General features: G+C 37.8%; 1 protein-coding gene across 1 annotated transcript in view; it reads left to right on the top strand.

Annotated features, from left to right (window-relative positions):
• Positions 1-2,100: 2,100 nt before the first annotated feature.
• LOC128988793 (rho GTPase-activating protein conundrum-like) overlaps positions 2,101-11,905 on the top strand; it is an 88,041-nt gene continuing 78,236 nt past the window's right edge. The window contains exon 1 of the mRNA XM_054410439.1: positions 2,101-2,532. The gene's annotated coding sequence lies outside the window, so the exon portion shown is untranslated. The remainder of the gene's footprint in view (positions 2,533-11,905) is intronic.

Genomic DNA, 11,905 nt, shown 5'->3' with positions numbered 1-11,905 from the left:
AAGTCGTCGTTGGATGCTAACAATACAAGGGTTTGGACCGTTATCTTTCAAAACATTACAAATTTCATTGGCGTAGATAACACAACAAAAATAAAAAGCCTGGGAGTATAGTGTCTTGAACTTAGACACAACAAGAATGCTATAAATTTGTTTTGCTTCCCATTGTTAAGGGTGCTCTCTACCTCAGCTCGGAAATCTCAGCTCGGGCTTCAGTAGTTATGTTGTGCTGTTGAACGGCACCGCGAGAAGCGCTTGCAGAGGTTCACGGGCCCTGCCGTTGTAAACTTCCCTTACATGCTAGTAAAAATCAGTAAACGGGGGCTTAAAGAACAAAGACCCATCCATACGACCTTGGTTTTAGAATGTTTCTGTAACGATTCTTTAATAATTTAAAGCAGTTTAAAATGGCCGTTTTCCCTCTACATTCAAAAGAAGATTTTCAGGCTTCATATGGTACGATGTTAAACATATTGAAACAACTATACTTTAAGATAATGTAATCCTCTTCAAAATAACACCCTAACTTTGATTCTACGTTAAGTGTAGCCTTCGGAAACACGGGGTCCCCAAACCCTTGCATTTACACGAAATGGCAGAGCTAGAGCGGACCCTTTAAGTGGGCACTCCACCTGAGAAAAAATGTTGTTTGCAATAAACTAATTTTTTTATGTTTAAGAATTTAGCATAGTTAAAGATATTTTTATGATGATCCCCCCTCCCGGGGAGTGGTTTTTTTTCCTAAAAGCAGACGTTTACTTACGGGAACAGATAAATTTGGAGTTAGGTGGGTATAACATAATTTAGTAATTATTTTATTAACTTAAAGAGTACTCCTACAAACTGTAGTATGGGAGTTGCCATACAAAAATATTTCTATAAAAATCGTATTTTTAATTTAATATTTTTGTTTATTCATCACAAACTTTTCGCTGAACTTTAATTATTCCATACTACAGTTTGTGAAGTAGAATGTCCCCTTCAAAATGAAAAAAACTATGTAAATCAGAACTTGAAATATGTTTTTTCCTGAATATATGACAAAATGAAACTTACGAAAATCGCCCCGGAAACGAAAGGAAACACAATTCTGTTGTGGAGAACTCCACCAAAATAAGAACAAATTCAATTACATATTAAATTTGTCTATTATTATTATTATTATTATTATTATTATTTAAAAGTGCATCTAAAAACAAAACTTTTAATACAGTACAAAATCTTATGGCCAAACCCCCCTCCCCCACAACTTCGGCAAACGGGGCCAGTGTTGAGCTTACTTATTTTGGAAAATAACACCTCATAAAAAAAATATTTTTATTATGTGTCATACATCAAAATGTCCAGAAAGAACTGTAGAACACTTTTTGGTAAATAACTGAAATTTGATACATTTGTTATTTCTTGGTTTTTTTTGGGGTGGAGTGCCCCTTTAAAAAATGCTATGTTCCAATAACAGTTATTAATACTAAATCCATTTCAACTTCTCTTAATGATTGTTGAAGTCCCCCCATTAAAAATTTCATTTTCTGAGCAATGTATCCCTTAACACTAATCTAATCGAGACCGACGATCAATTTTAAGGTAAATGAAAAACTGAAAGAATCAGTTGGTGTGCTTTAGCTTACTGGGCAATAACTTTTTCGAACATATAGACAAATATAAAACCACGATAAAAACACACTCCTTTGTATGTAGGCCTATCTATGATATAGATTAACCATGTAGATTAACGGTAGGCCTACTTGATTATAAAGGAATCACCAAGTTCAAGCACGCAAGTAATTTAATTTAGCCTAAGTTGAACTTTCAGTATAAATATTGTGATGTAACTAATGCAGATTTGTATTTGTTAATCTGGTACAGTATTTAAGTTATCTTGAACACAATAATACTTTGAATTCACTATTCAGTGGAATGCTTTTCAGCTTGTTGTATAACACGAACTTTGTTTATATATAGTATTATTATAAGCTTCATCTTACTGTAACGGACGTGTTGGCAAGCCTGTACAAAAGAAAAGTGGTAACACTGGAGCACGTTGGTTGGTTTGTTGATTTGCTTTTGTTCTGTGTTGTTTGTTGTGTGTGTGGTGGAGTGGACTGGAGTGAGTTACAGTGGAGTGTACCAGTGGCAGTGGAGTGGACGTTTTTTGACAGTAGAAGTCAGATGTTCAGTGCGATCTGTCATTAGTGTCGAGTTCTTGTTGATTTTAAATTTAAACTGCTGTTAGTTTTTTCCAGTGCTAAGTTAATTGAGTGTAACTGTATTGAGAGTTTACTAAGTGTTGTGTTCAAATTTGGAAAAATACTAAATCATATTTATTTTCTGTTCCTATTGTCCAAGGACAGTTTACTACTATTCTTTCTCAGGCTGTGTAGGGCCTAACTATATTCAAGTAGGTATTAACTTACTTAGGAAATCTTAATTTCACCGCTATTAAATTAAAGTACCCTACTATAAGCTCTGTGGACTCAGGATTATAAGGACAGCACACTGCCTCGGGCAAAGGAATCTGGCAACATACTTCATAAGGTTGGTGAATATAGTCAAACACATTTCATTCGATAGTTAAGTTAAGTAGTCAACGATATTAAGTCAGTGACATGTGCATGGATTGATAATCCACATCAATTATATATCAATATCAATTAGCCTATTTAAGATGGGGACGCCACTAGGTGTGTATTTCAACCCAAATATAAGTGAAGGACCAGTGTAAGATGAGTGGCACAATCTTGTACTGTAGTCTTGTTAAATTAGCGACTAAGGCCGACATGTTCCTTAGACACAGCTGTTAATTAATAACCCATACAGCCAATGGCATCTAAGGGACCTACAGTTTATAGTGGAATCCGAACCACATTTTTGCCTTGTAATTAACAAATTGGGCTAATTATCATGATAGCACTGCGCGGGTTGTCGTAGTGCACTCACTACTGCGCACGTTATTCCACCAGGGAGTATCGCATCAACACTCAACAGTACAAGCACGCCTATAAATATCCACAGTTCTTTACCTCCTAGTAGCTGGATTACAGGATGAAGCCACCATCCCAGTCATATGAATATTATCAAAAACATTGATAGGCATCACCACCAAAACTCTGTAAGACTAAGCCAAATTGGATTTTAATAGGAGTTCATTCCACAAAGGTTTTTCTATTTATTTTTACAATGAAATGCCACATCTAATAAATTTGTTATTTTATAACTTAGTGGGTAAACAGTGCTTGCCCAGTAATTATAAGGTCGCTGGTACGATCTTGAGAAAAATGTCTAACCTTTTGATGGTTTGATATTGGACCCAGCTAGCTCTGTCCAAGATGAGTAGGATATTATGGTCCTGACTAATGAAACAGTTTTAGTCAGTGACAAAGCTATCCAGATCATCTCAGCTTCTACACTCATCCTTCACACATATATATGGGTTAAAATACGCACCTAGATTGCATACCCATCCAAATAAGTGATACAGTACCTCAATACCTTCTCCTTCATCTTTTACCCACAAAGTGGGATTGACAGCGTCACTTCTACAATACTGTACAACTTATGATAATTGTGCACTAACTTATATATCGATTTACTCACAAAAAAATATTTATTCTGACAATCTGTTCAGCTGGGGTCTTATCAAACTAACCTTTGTACGAATGATGCATTCAATTTAAGTTACTTTTTCATTTTGTGTTTTTAACACTATTGACATTTTTACCTTTTTGCCATGCCCTCGGCTTGTCACTAGTTTACATTGACCTTTTGTTTGATATTGCCATTGATGGATGGCTCAAATGACATCTTGGTCCAGGGTTGACTTTGACTCTGCTTGAAATCGAATTATCGACGTTCAGACGTGTTGTGTAGGCAAGCATAGCCTATATCCATATGTCTAATGACTGGAACACTCAGCCAGTCAAAAGTTATATTTTAAAGCTCTCTTAAAACTAGGTTTGTACAACTCTTCGGTGCTTTTTGTCGTACACGATATCGAATGACATTCAACAAAGTTAACTACGCCACCTGTTTTTGCAGGTTATTGATTCAACAAAATAATTATGCTTAATTTGAGGATAAACTGATGCTTGCTATAAACAAATAGTGAAACCCAATCTGATCACTTTCACTAGTTGTTTAAAATTATAAATCACTAAGTAATAGGCCTACAGACTAGACTATTATTGTTCTGTTGAACTATTCTGATGAGTAATTAATGTTATCATGGGGACTTTTATTGATTTTACCAGAAACTATATTTTTACCGGGAAACAACAGTGCAAACATTTCTCCTAGGTCACTAATAATATAAGTAGGCCTAACTGAGAGAAAAAATAGTAGGCCTGTCTTGATGAAATTACCAAGAAAAAAATGTTTCAGAAATCGATAAATCACTGCCTTATAGCTTTGACTGTTATCATGATATTACAAATTTTAAATCGAAAATGTTTTTTTAAGGTTCACCCAATTCAAGCAATTTGGTATATTTTATTTAAATTCAAGTGTCAGTGGGAAATTATTGATGAATAAATATCCTTTAAAACAGTTTTGTAATAAATTTTGATTAGCAAGGAATACAATCTTGATTTAATAACTTCTTGATCTTGATTGGAGATTGCCATACAAAAAAAATTAAGGAGACGACTTGAAAAAATCCCTGCAATAGTGTCTGAAGACGATTGTTACTGTAGAGAAGTGAATGGTCCTGTGTGGTGCTAGCCTGCTAGGATGCTGCGCCGAGGCCCGAGGTAAGGTGGATGACTGGCCCTGGGGGCTCTGGTCAGGGGGAGGGGGGTCAAGGTCACTACGTTAACGGTACGGAACAGGTCTGCAGCTCCAGACCTCCATCTCCAAACCCAAACTCCTCATCTCCTGAGAACTCTAACCTTGTGGGCACTCCTGGGATTCAATTTTACCCTAAGTAGGTTGCAACTGGTTTGCCAGAGTGATGGAGTCTCGAAGATACTTAGGCGTCCTTGGTTTGACCCGATGACCTTCGTTTAGTGGTTTGTGATAAATCTTCCGTGATAAAGGTTTGACCATAGGAGTAGACACCCTTTTTTATCAGTTTGATTTAACTATCCACCCTGTAGAAAAGATCGTCAAGGTGCATGACTACATTAGGGTAACAAGCCATACTGTAATACTTTACTTTTACTTTACATACACTGTTAATTCTCTTCTCTATATTTTCAAAGTATATTTTATTTGTTAGATGAACACTGTTTATTTTAGACAAATACTGATCTCGTTAACTCAATTAATCCTTCGTTAATTAATCCTTTAGGAGCACTAATTAAGATTAAAATCCAAGTTATCGAGCCTCAAGTCTTAAAACATTGATGTTTACAGTATTTAATTAGAACAGCTTGTACTAACTTGACCTCTCTACTCACTCTGTGCTTACGCGACGTCATTCAAACTTGGACACCTGGTCCTGGTACTCAACTCACAACTATATTTAGCTGAAAAACTTCAGTTAAGTCAAATTTATCTGTTACCTTACAGTCGGCATAGCTGTATATTTTAAGTTTGTCTTCTATTTTAAACATTTTCGATCGAACCAACCGAGCTACTGTACTTATTCAACAAACGGCAGGCCACTGTAATGTGCTCACTGCTCGTTTCCTGTTGCTTCATCCCGGTCCATAGATCCTGTGTTCGTCTATGAATAAAGCACGGGAATAGTTCAGAATGCGGAAGTGAATTTGGTGACAAAACTATCCTCGTATTCGTTAACGGTGCCGGTTTGGATTCAGTCAGGAATAGAAACAGCGACGTCTCGCTTCAGGCTCTGGTGTCGGCGTAAATGATGCTTTGTTGGTTCCTGTTTGTCTCACGTTTGTTGTTTGCTCTTCTGTAATCAATAGTGCAAAGTAGTATTGAACTACTTTCTGACACGTGGATTTACGATGAGGACGTTCCAACAGCATGGAAATCCGTCACGCACTTTTGAACATGATCACGCGACTGATAGCCAGGACTAGCTTCATTAAATCTTTTCAAAATGTATTATTTTTTCATAAATGTGTCCATATAATTGCCCATGTCCAGGTAAACTAGTTTTGAAGGTGCGTTCCAAGAACAAGCATTTGAAGGAACTGTGCTTTGCCTTCAATTTGTTCAGTAGGCAACGTTTGTTTCTGTCATGCTCTTTTGTAGGCAACCTATATGTATACCACAGAGTCAATAATAATATACTACTCTACTATTTGAAAACAACAAACTTTCCCTACCACACATCCTATCAACCACTAACGATCACATAGACCATCGATGCAGACCAACACAACCCAAGGGCGTACCCCGGCCGTGTGTGAGTGGTAATACACACGTAACGGTAACAGAAACCATAGAAAATATATCATAAACATAAACCATTATGCCACCGTCCCAAACCTTATACTTATAACAGTAACATAAATTTTGGGCGCTTTTGACATTTCCATCTAATAATTCAAACATTTTTTCTGGTCAGTGACGTTATTTGTTTATGATCCACAATCTTTCTGTTCTGTACCCGCGGTAATATGCATGGTCCTTAGCATAGTCTTTCCTATATTATTACAGACAAGTGCCTGTGCATCGTTAATTTGACACACATTGGACATTATTGAAGTGCAAGCGCAACGTTAGCGATGCAGTTGCAATAGCCTCCAGCAGCTCGAGATTGGAACCGATGACCATAACGGGACAAGCGATAGAGTTGTCGACTGGACAGGTTCACAGGTTGCTGGTTGCTGAATAATGCCGGACACTCGCAGTCACAACACAACGGGATCGCTGTCCTACAGACCCATATACAACCCATCGCTATTGTATCGTACTCTATGGTAATGCTAGTGGTAGTACTCTGTGGAGTGGATTCCCGCGTTCCCGCGCATAACGACTGTCGACTGTGATGATTGCTGGTTAGCATGTTTCGTGTTTCGAGTTTATGATGATGTACGTAGAAGGTCGAGATTTCACATCCTTTTGTTTTGCTAGAGTGGAGAGGTTGATGGGATGGGAGTGTTTTCTAGGGTCTCTGATATGCTCTCTGATATGGCGAATAGGGAGAAAATTGTGTACCATCCGGGCACTTCGCAAAATTTTGAAGGTTTGGGATTCCATTTACACTAAATTTTAAAGTGGTGTAAGTGGAATTTATATGGCTGAAGAGTACATTGTCCTAAACAGCCACAGTAGTTTTTCAGCTTACTGAAACATCACAAAGACGTTGGTGGAATTTAGACTTATAAGTTATAAAGGGTTTTCTCAACGAACGTGTATTTCAGAATCTGTGACATATTTGAGCGGTGCATAGTCACTTATCTCATCTGTATTGGTATGCAAATATAATTACTAGCGTGATCGACATGACGACTAGGGACGAGCTAAACTTATCTATACCGCATGCCAACAAACATGACAAAACATGTGGTTCAATCATGATCAACAGTCACAGTGAATTTAAAACTTGACACTTAGAAAAACGAGATTGAAATAAATAACATAATTGTTAGTTACAATACAACTATTTGTAGTCCTAATCACCCATCACAAAGGTATACAAAAGAACGCACGTCTTTGAGCCATACCATATTTTTGTTTAGCAGACCACCCAATTATCCAGGAAACCAACAAAACATCACTCATTGAATAGCTCCAACTTCGCTCCTTGGTTGTAGGCAAACTTCCAAAAAATTAAACTAGATACCTACTTGTGTCCGAAACTATAAAATACAGTAAATTTCTACCGCAGGCTAGATTCATTGAAAAAAAAAGACGAAGGAGAGTTGTTGTGTGAATGGGAATTACTTTCTCCGCAATCCTTTACTTTCCGTGTAAAATTTGCAAGTCAAATTTTAAATGTTTATGATGCACAATGCAATATGAAATCGAAATTTAGACGATTTCAATATAAGATTACATGGATTAAACACTTGATTTTTAGCATATCCGAAAGGTAAACTCTTTGCAGATGAATACAAAATGCCAATCTGCTATTTAGCATCGATGTATATTTAGTTGCTCTAAAGTAAATTGCATATAAACAACACAACGATATAAAAGATTATGCTCGTAATGGATTTTTTCCTTTCAATCCAAAATAGTAACCAGTAACGGCTGTCTTGCAACCTTCTAGGATTGATCACTGTATACTTTTGCAACACTAGATTGTTTGTAAAGATAACGTACCCAATCATCACACCAGCTCATCGTCCATGATTCAGTCTATTATTTTCATTGGCAATGGTAATCCCGACATTGAAGATGAGCTCTATTTCCTAGAACATTCGAGGTCAAGAGGTAGTCATATTCCGGCCTCACCTTTCATTGTTGACGAAATCATTTTTCAACGCTGCGCTGTTTGGTATTGCCATCCATTGGTCTAAATCGAATATAACAATAACTTCTCACTTCTTATTAAATTTTTTCTAATGGATTGGGTGAACATAGGGTGAAACGTGAAATAAAATTATCCCCCCCCCCTAAATCACCTACGAAGAATCCATATAAAATATTAATAACATGATCCAATCACAGGGTGTTCCAGAAATGGAGGTTGCGGGTTCGAATCTCGAAATGTCATTATATCAACCTGTATCTCATTACCTATACATTTTTAGAAAGGGCTTGCTTAGTGCAACATTTTGGTGAAAACAGAACTCAATTATCACAATTCGTTTCTAAATGGCGGTAATTTGTTTTAATCTTCCCCGTTACGTAATACCCAGTACTTTATGTATTGATGTATGTACGTACATTGAGCAATAAAGATTTTTTTCAATTTTTCAATTTTCGAAACCGCTAAACATATTGCCGTTCAGATTGAAAATTCGTAATACTGGTGAACACAGCTTTACAATGATGTGTCACATGTAATAATTATAAAAATTACATAATTTTATACCAAAGTTTTATGTGTTTGTAATGTTGGTGTTGGTGTAATAATAGTGACATAGCCAGCTGTTTGCTTCGATTCCCAATATATACACCCTCTGCCGGCGTCTTCCTCACAGAGCTCATTGATTGCCAATCATCTAGTCTACACCTTAGGTAGTCTGCTTCTTCCAACTAACAACCTCTCTGTGGAAAAGAAACCGCATAGGATATCCTTGACTCGGCTGTGTTCAGTTCTGTACGCTCCAGTGTCTCCCCATAGCGAGTATTGCTTTATAAGTCGACGGTGATTCATCCCGGGCCAGGATTTGCCCGTTTTGGCTGTGACGAATTTGTCTTTGTGTCTGTAGCTGCAGTCGCTCTTCTGCAGATAGACTTTCTTGCATGATCAAACTGTTTGTAAATTACGTTAAATTGAACATCCTTTATTCTTTCATGAGTTAATTTGGGTGATTTTGTGATATTTTAGGTACCTCCTACTACTGATTTTATTTATTAAAAGATTAATATGGCTAAAAGTGAGACTTCATCGATGATTTCAGAGTTGGATTGCAAGAAGTGCATGGACAAAGGCAGTTATATAATGATGGTTACCGTCGAGTACACCTGATTATATGACACTTTGTAGTCGTGTGCAATGTATCCTCATAATCGTGTAGCATAGATTAAAGGGTAGAATTACTCCTTCTCCTTTAATTTTTGTAAACTAGGCCCATTAGAAGGTTTTAAACTGTGGCCCATGATGTGCCTCTTTATTAATATAAAATATTTTAATTTACTAAAAAAAAATTCATACTTCACAAAAAAGTGGCATAAAAGGTTTGCAATTATAATTCAATAAAATAGACCCTGAACGTTAAATGCAACTCCCAATAGGCCTACTCATATTGGATTGGGATTACTTTTACATTTGTTTTGAAAAAATAGATACGATAAAGACGAGAATTTATGTTTTAATACCCGTTATTGGTATTCTCTTGGTTAAACCCAACGCGTACTACTTCTCATAGAATTTTGGATCTGGTCGATGATTTCGAAACATCGGACGCGACACGCGTACAATCCAAATGCGGATTCGGAACCCGCCAGAGTTTGAAACTCCCTTCTTGGCAAGACTCCTACAACCGAGCATCCGTCTTGGCAGAGCTCTCGCACGCGCGCACACACACACACACGCACAAGCGCGGTAGCACGTCCCTCCTGGGCATAAAACAATCGACTCCTCACTCCTCCACTATTAATGAATTCCTGAGCCTCCCTACAGCGGTCCTGAATACCCGATGGCCACACGCAGGCCCGTGCTGCCTTCACGCATCTCAACCCCATATCTGGGTTACTCCTTCCTCTGACTAACGGGATGTCTCCTGACGACATCCATGGTCGTAGTAGTCATGACTGAGGAAAGTAGGATTTTATATCGGAGGTATTTTGAATTGGAGAGTTGTCTTCCATGAGTTATAAAGTACGGGTGTTGTCGTCCTGTAATCCAGCTACTAGGAGGCTACGAATTATGGATATTTATAGGCATGCACTGTGGATGCGATACTGGTGTGGATTAATGTCCGCACGAGTGAGTACTACGACTATCCGCAGTACTATCCTGAAAATTAGACCAATTCGTATATACCAAGGAAAAAATGTGGTTCGGATTACTTTTTAAACTGTAGGTCCCTTGCCATTAGTATGGGCTATTAATTAACAGCTGTGTCTAAGAATTATGTCGGCCAAGATCGCGCCACTCATCCTACACATATCTCCATTCATACTTGGCTTAAAATACCTACTTTGTACTGTTGCAATTTCATTAAAAAAGTATTAAAAGTATTTGGTCAATATAGGCTTTTCGATTAATATTTTTTATATTCACCATCTCAGTAGATCCATTCATATAAGACACAATTGAAATAATCATTGAACAATTTTATTCGACAAAACACACGTTGATTTTGGATCATGGTCAATATTCTGCCAGGAGATTATCAAGCTTTTTTTCGTATCGGAAAGATAGTCTACAGACAGAAGACAGATGCAGTGTGTTGCAGTTGTCTTCTCTCGTGTTTCCCCATGAGTAGATCCCGACCTCCCCCACGCGCCGTATCCAGAGCGAGTCTAATAAAGCACTTTCCCTCGCGACTACTAGCAGGCGCGGGTACTCGCCCAAAATTTGACAAACGGATCGACTTTCACCGACCTTGAGTGAAACTTGCTACACGTACAAGTTATGTCTGGATTACACGCGGGAGCGGGTTTAGCTTTCCCGATGGACAAGGAAAGTCAACCAGGGGTGGTTATGGAGTCAGGGAGCGAAACAGGATGTTGGTGCTCTGACTACTCGAGCTACTGTCACTGGAGGTTATCTCCTTGCTTCAGGCCTTCGTTTGTTGTGTAATTCGTGTGGTATCGCCGTGATTGTGTGGATTGGTGACCAGGTAAATATCCATTACTAATTTGTAATCCATCTCCAACACTCGACGTTCCTTCAAGTAGGGAAAATCTCGCTGCGTTTATGATAAGGACTTGTGACTGATAAGAGGTGTATCTATTCACGCACGTGCTATTAGAACATTCTGTTATCAACCGCGCTTTCTATTCTCGCTGCGAAACTATTATCGTGTCCATTAGTGAAAACTGTTATTTGCTGAATTCTCGATAGAAGCCACAGTCATTGATAGATGGGAATTTCCTTAAAGAATGTCACATGATTCACAAATCAAGTTAAACGAGTTCGCAGAACAACGTTAAGTGTTCTAGAGTTTGAGGGTTGTTGTCGCACATTCCTGTCAGTTGTGTAGGGAACAACTAAACATACAGGGAGGTGAGTTTGGAAAATAAGTTCTGTAACTTTCTGTAACTAATTCATAATGTAAGGTCATACCACAGACAATGGTCTTACCTTAGCATTATTGTATTGTCTGCCCGATATTAATTTCGGACCCGAAGGTCCATTTTTAGTCGGAGTTAAGGTAGACCAAATATTTATAGTAGAATCATAGATTAAACATACTCCCTTAGACTAAACATACTC

The sequence above is a fragment of the Macrosteles quadrilineatus genome, unplaced genomic scaffold (genome assembly GCF_028750875.1).
Source record: "Macrosteles quadrilineatus isolate MER2022 unplaced genomic scaffold, UCM_ALF_1.0 Scaffold_3__2_contigs__length_128488019, whole genome shotgun sequence".
NCBI lineage: Eukaryota > Metazoa > Arthropoda > Insecta > Hemiptera > Cicadellidae > Macrosteles > Macrosteles quadrilineatus.
Note: the sequence above shows the minus strand (reverse complement) of the source record. Positions and strands in the feature narration are given on the sequence as shown.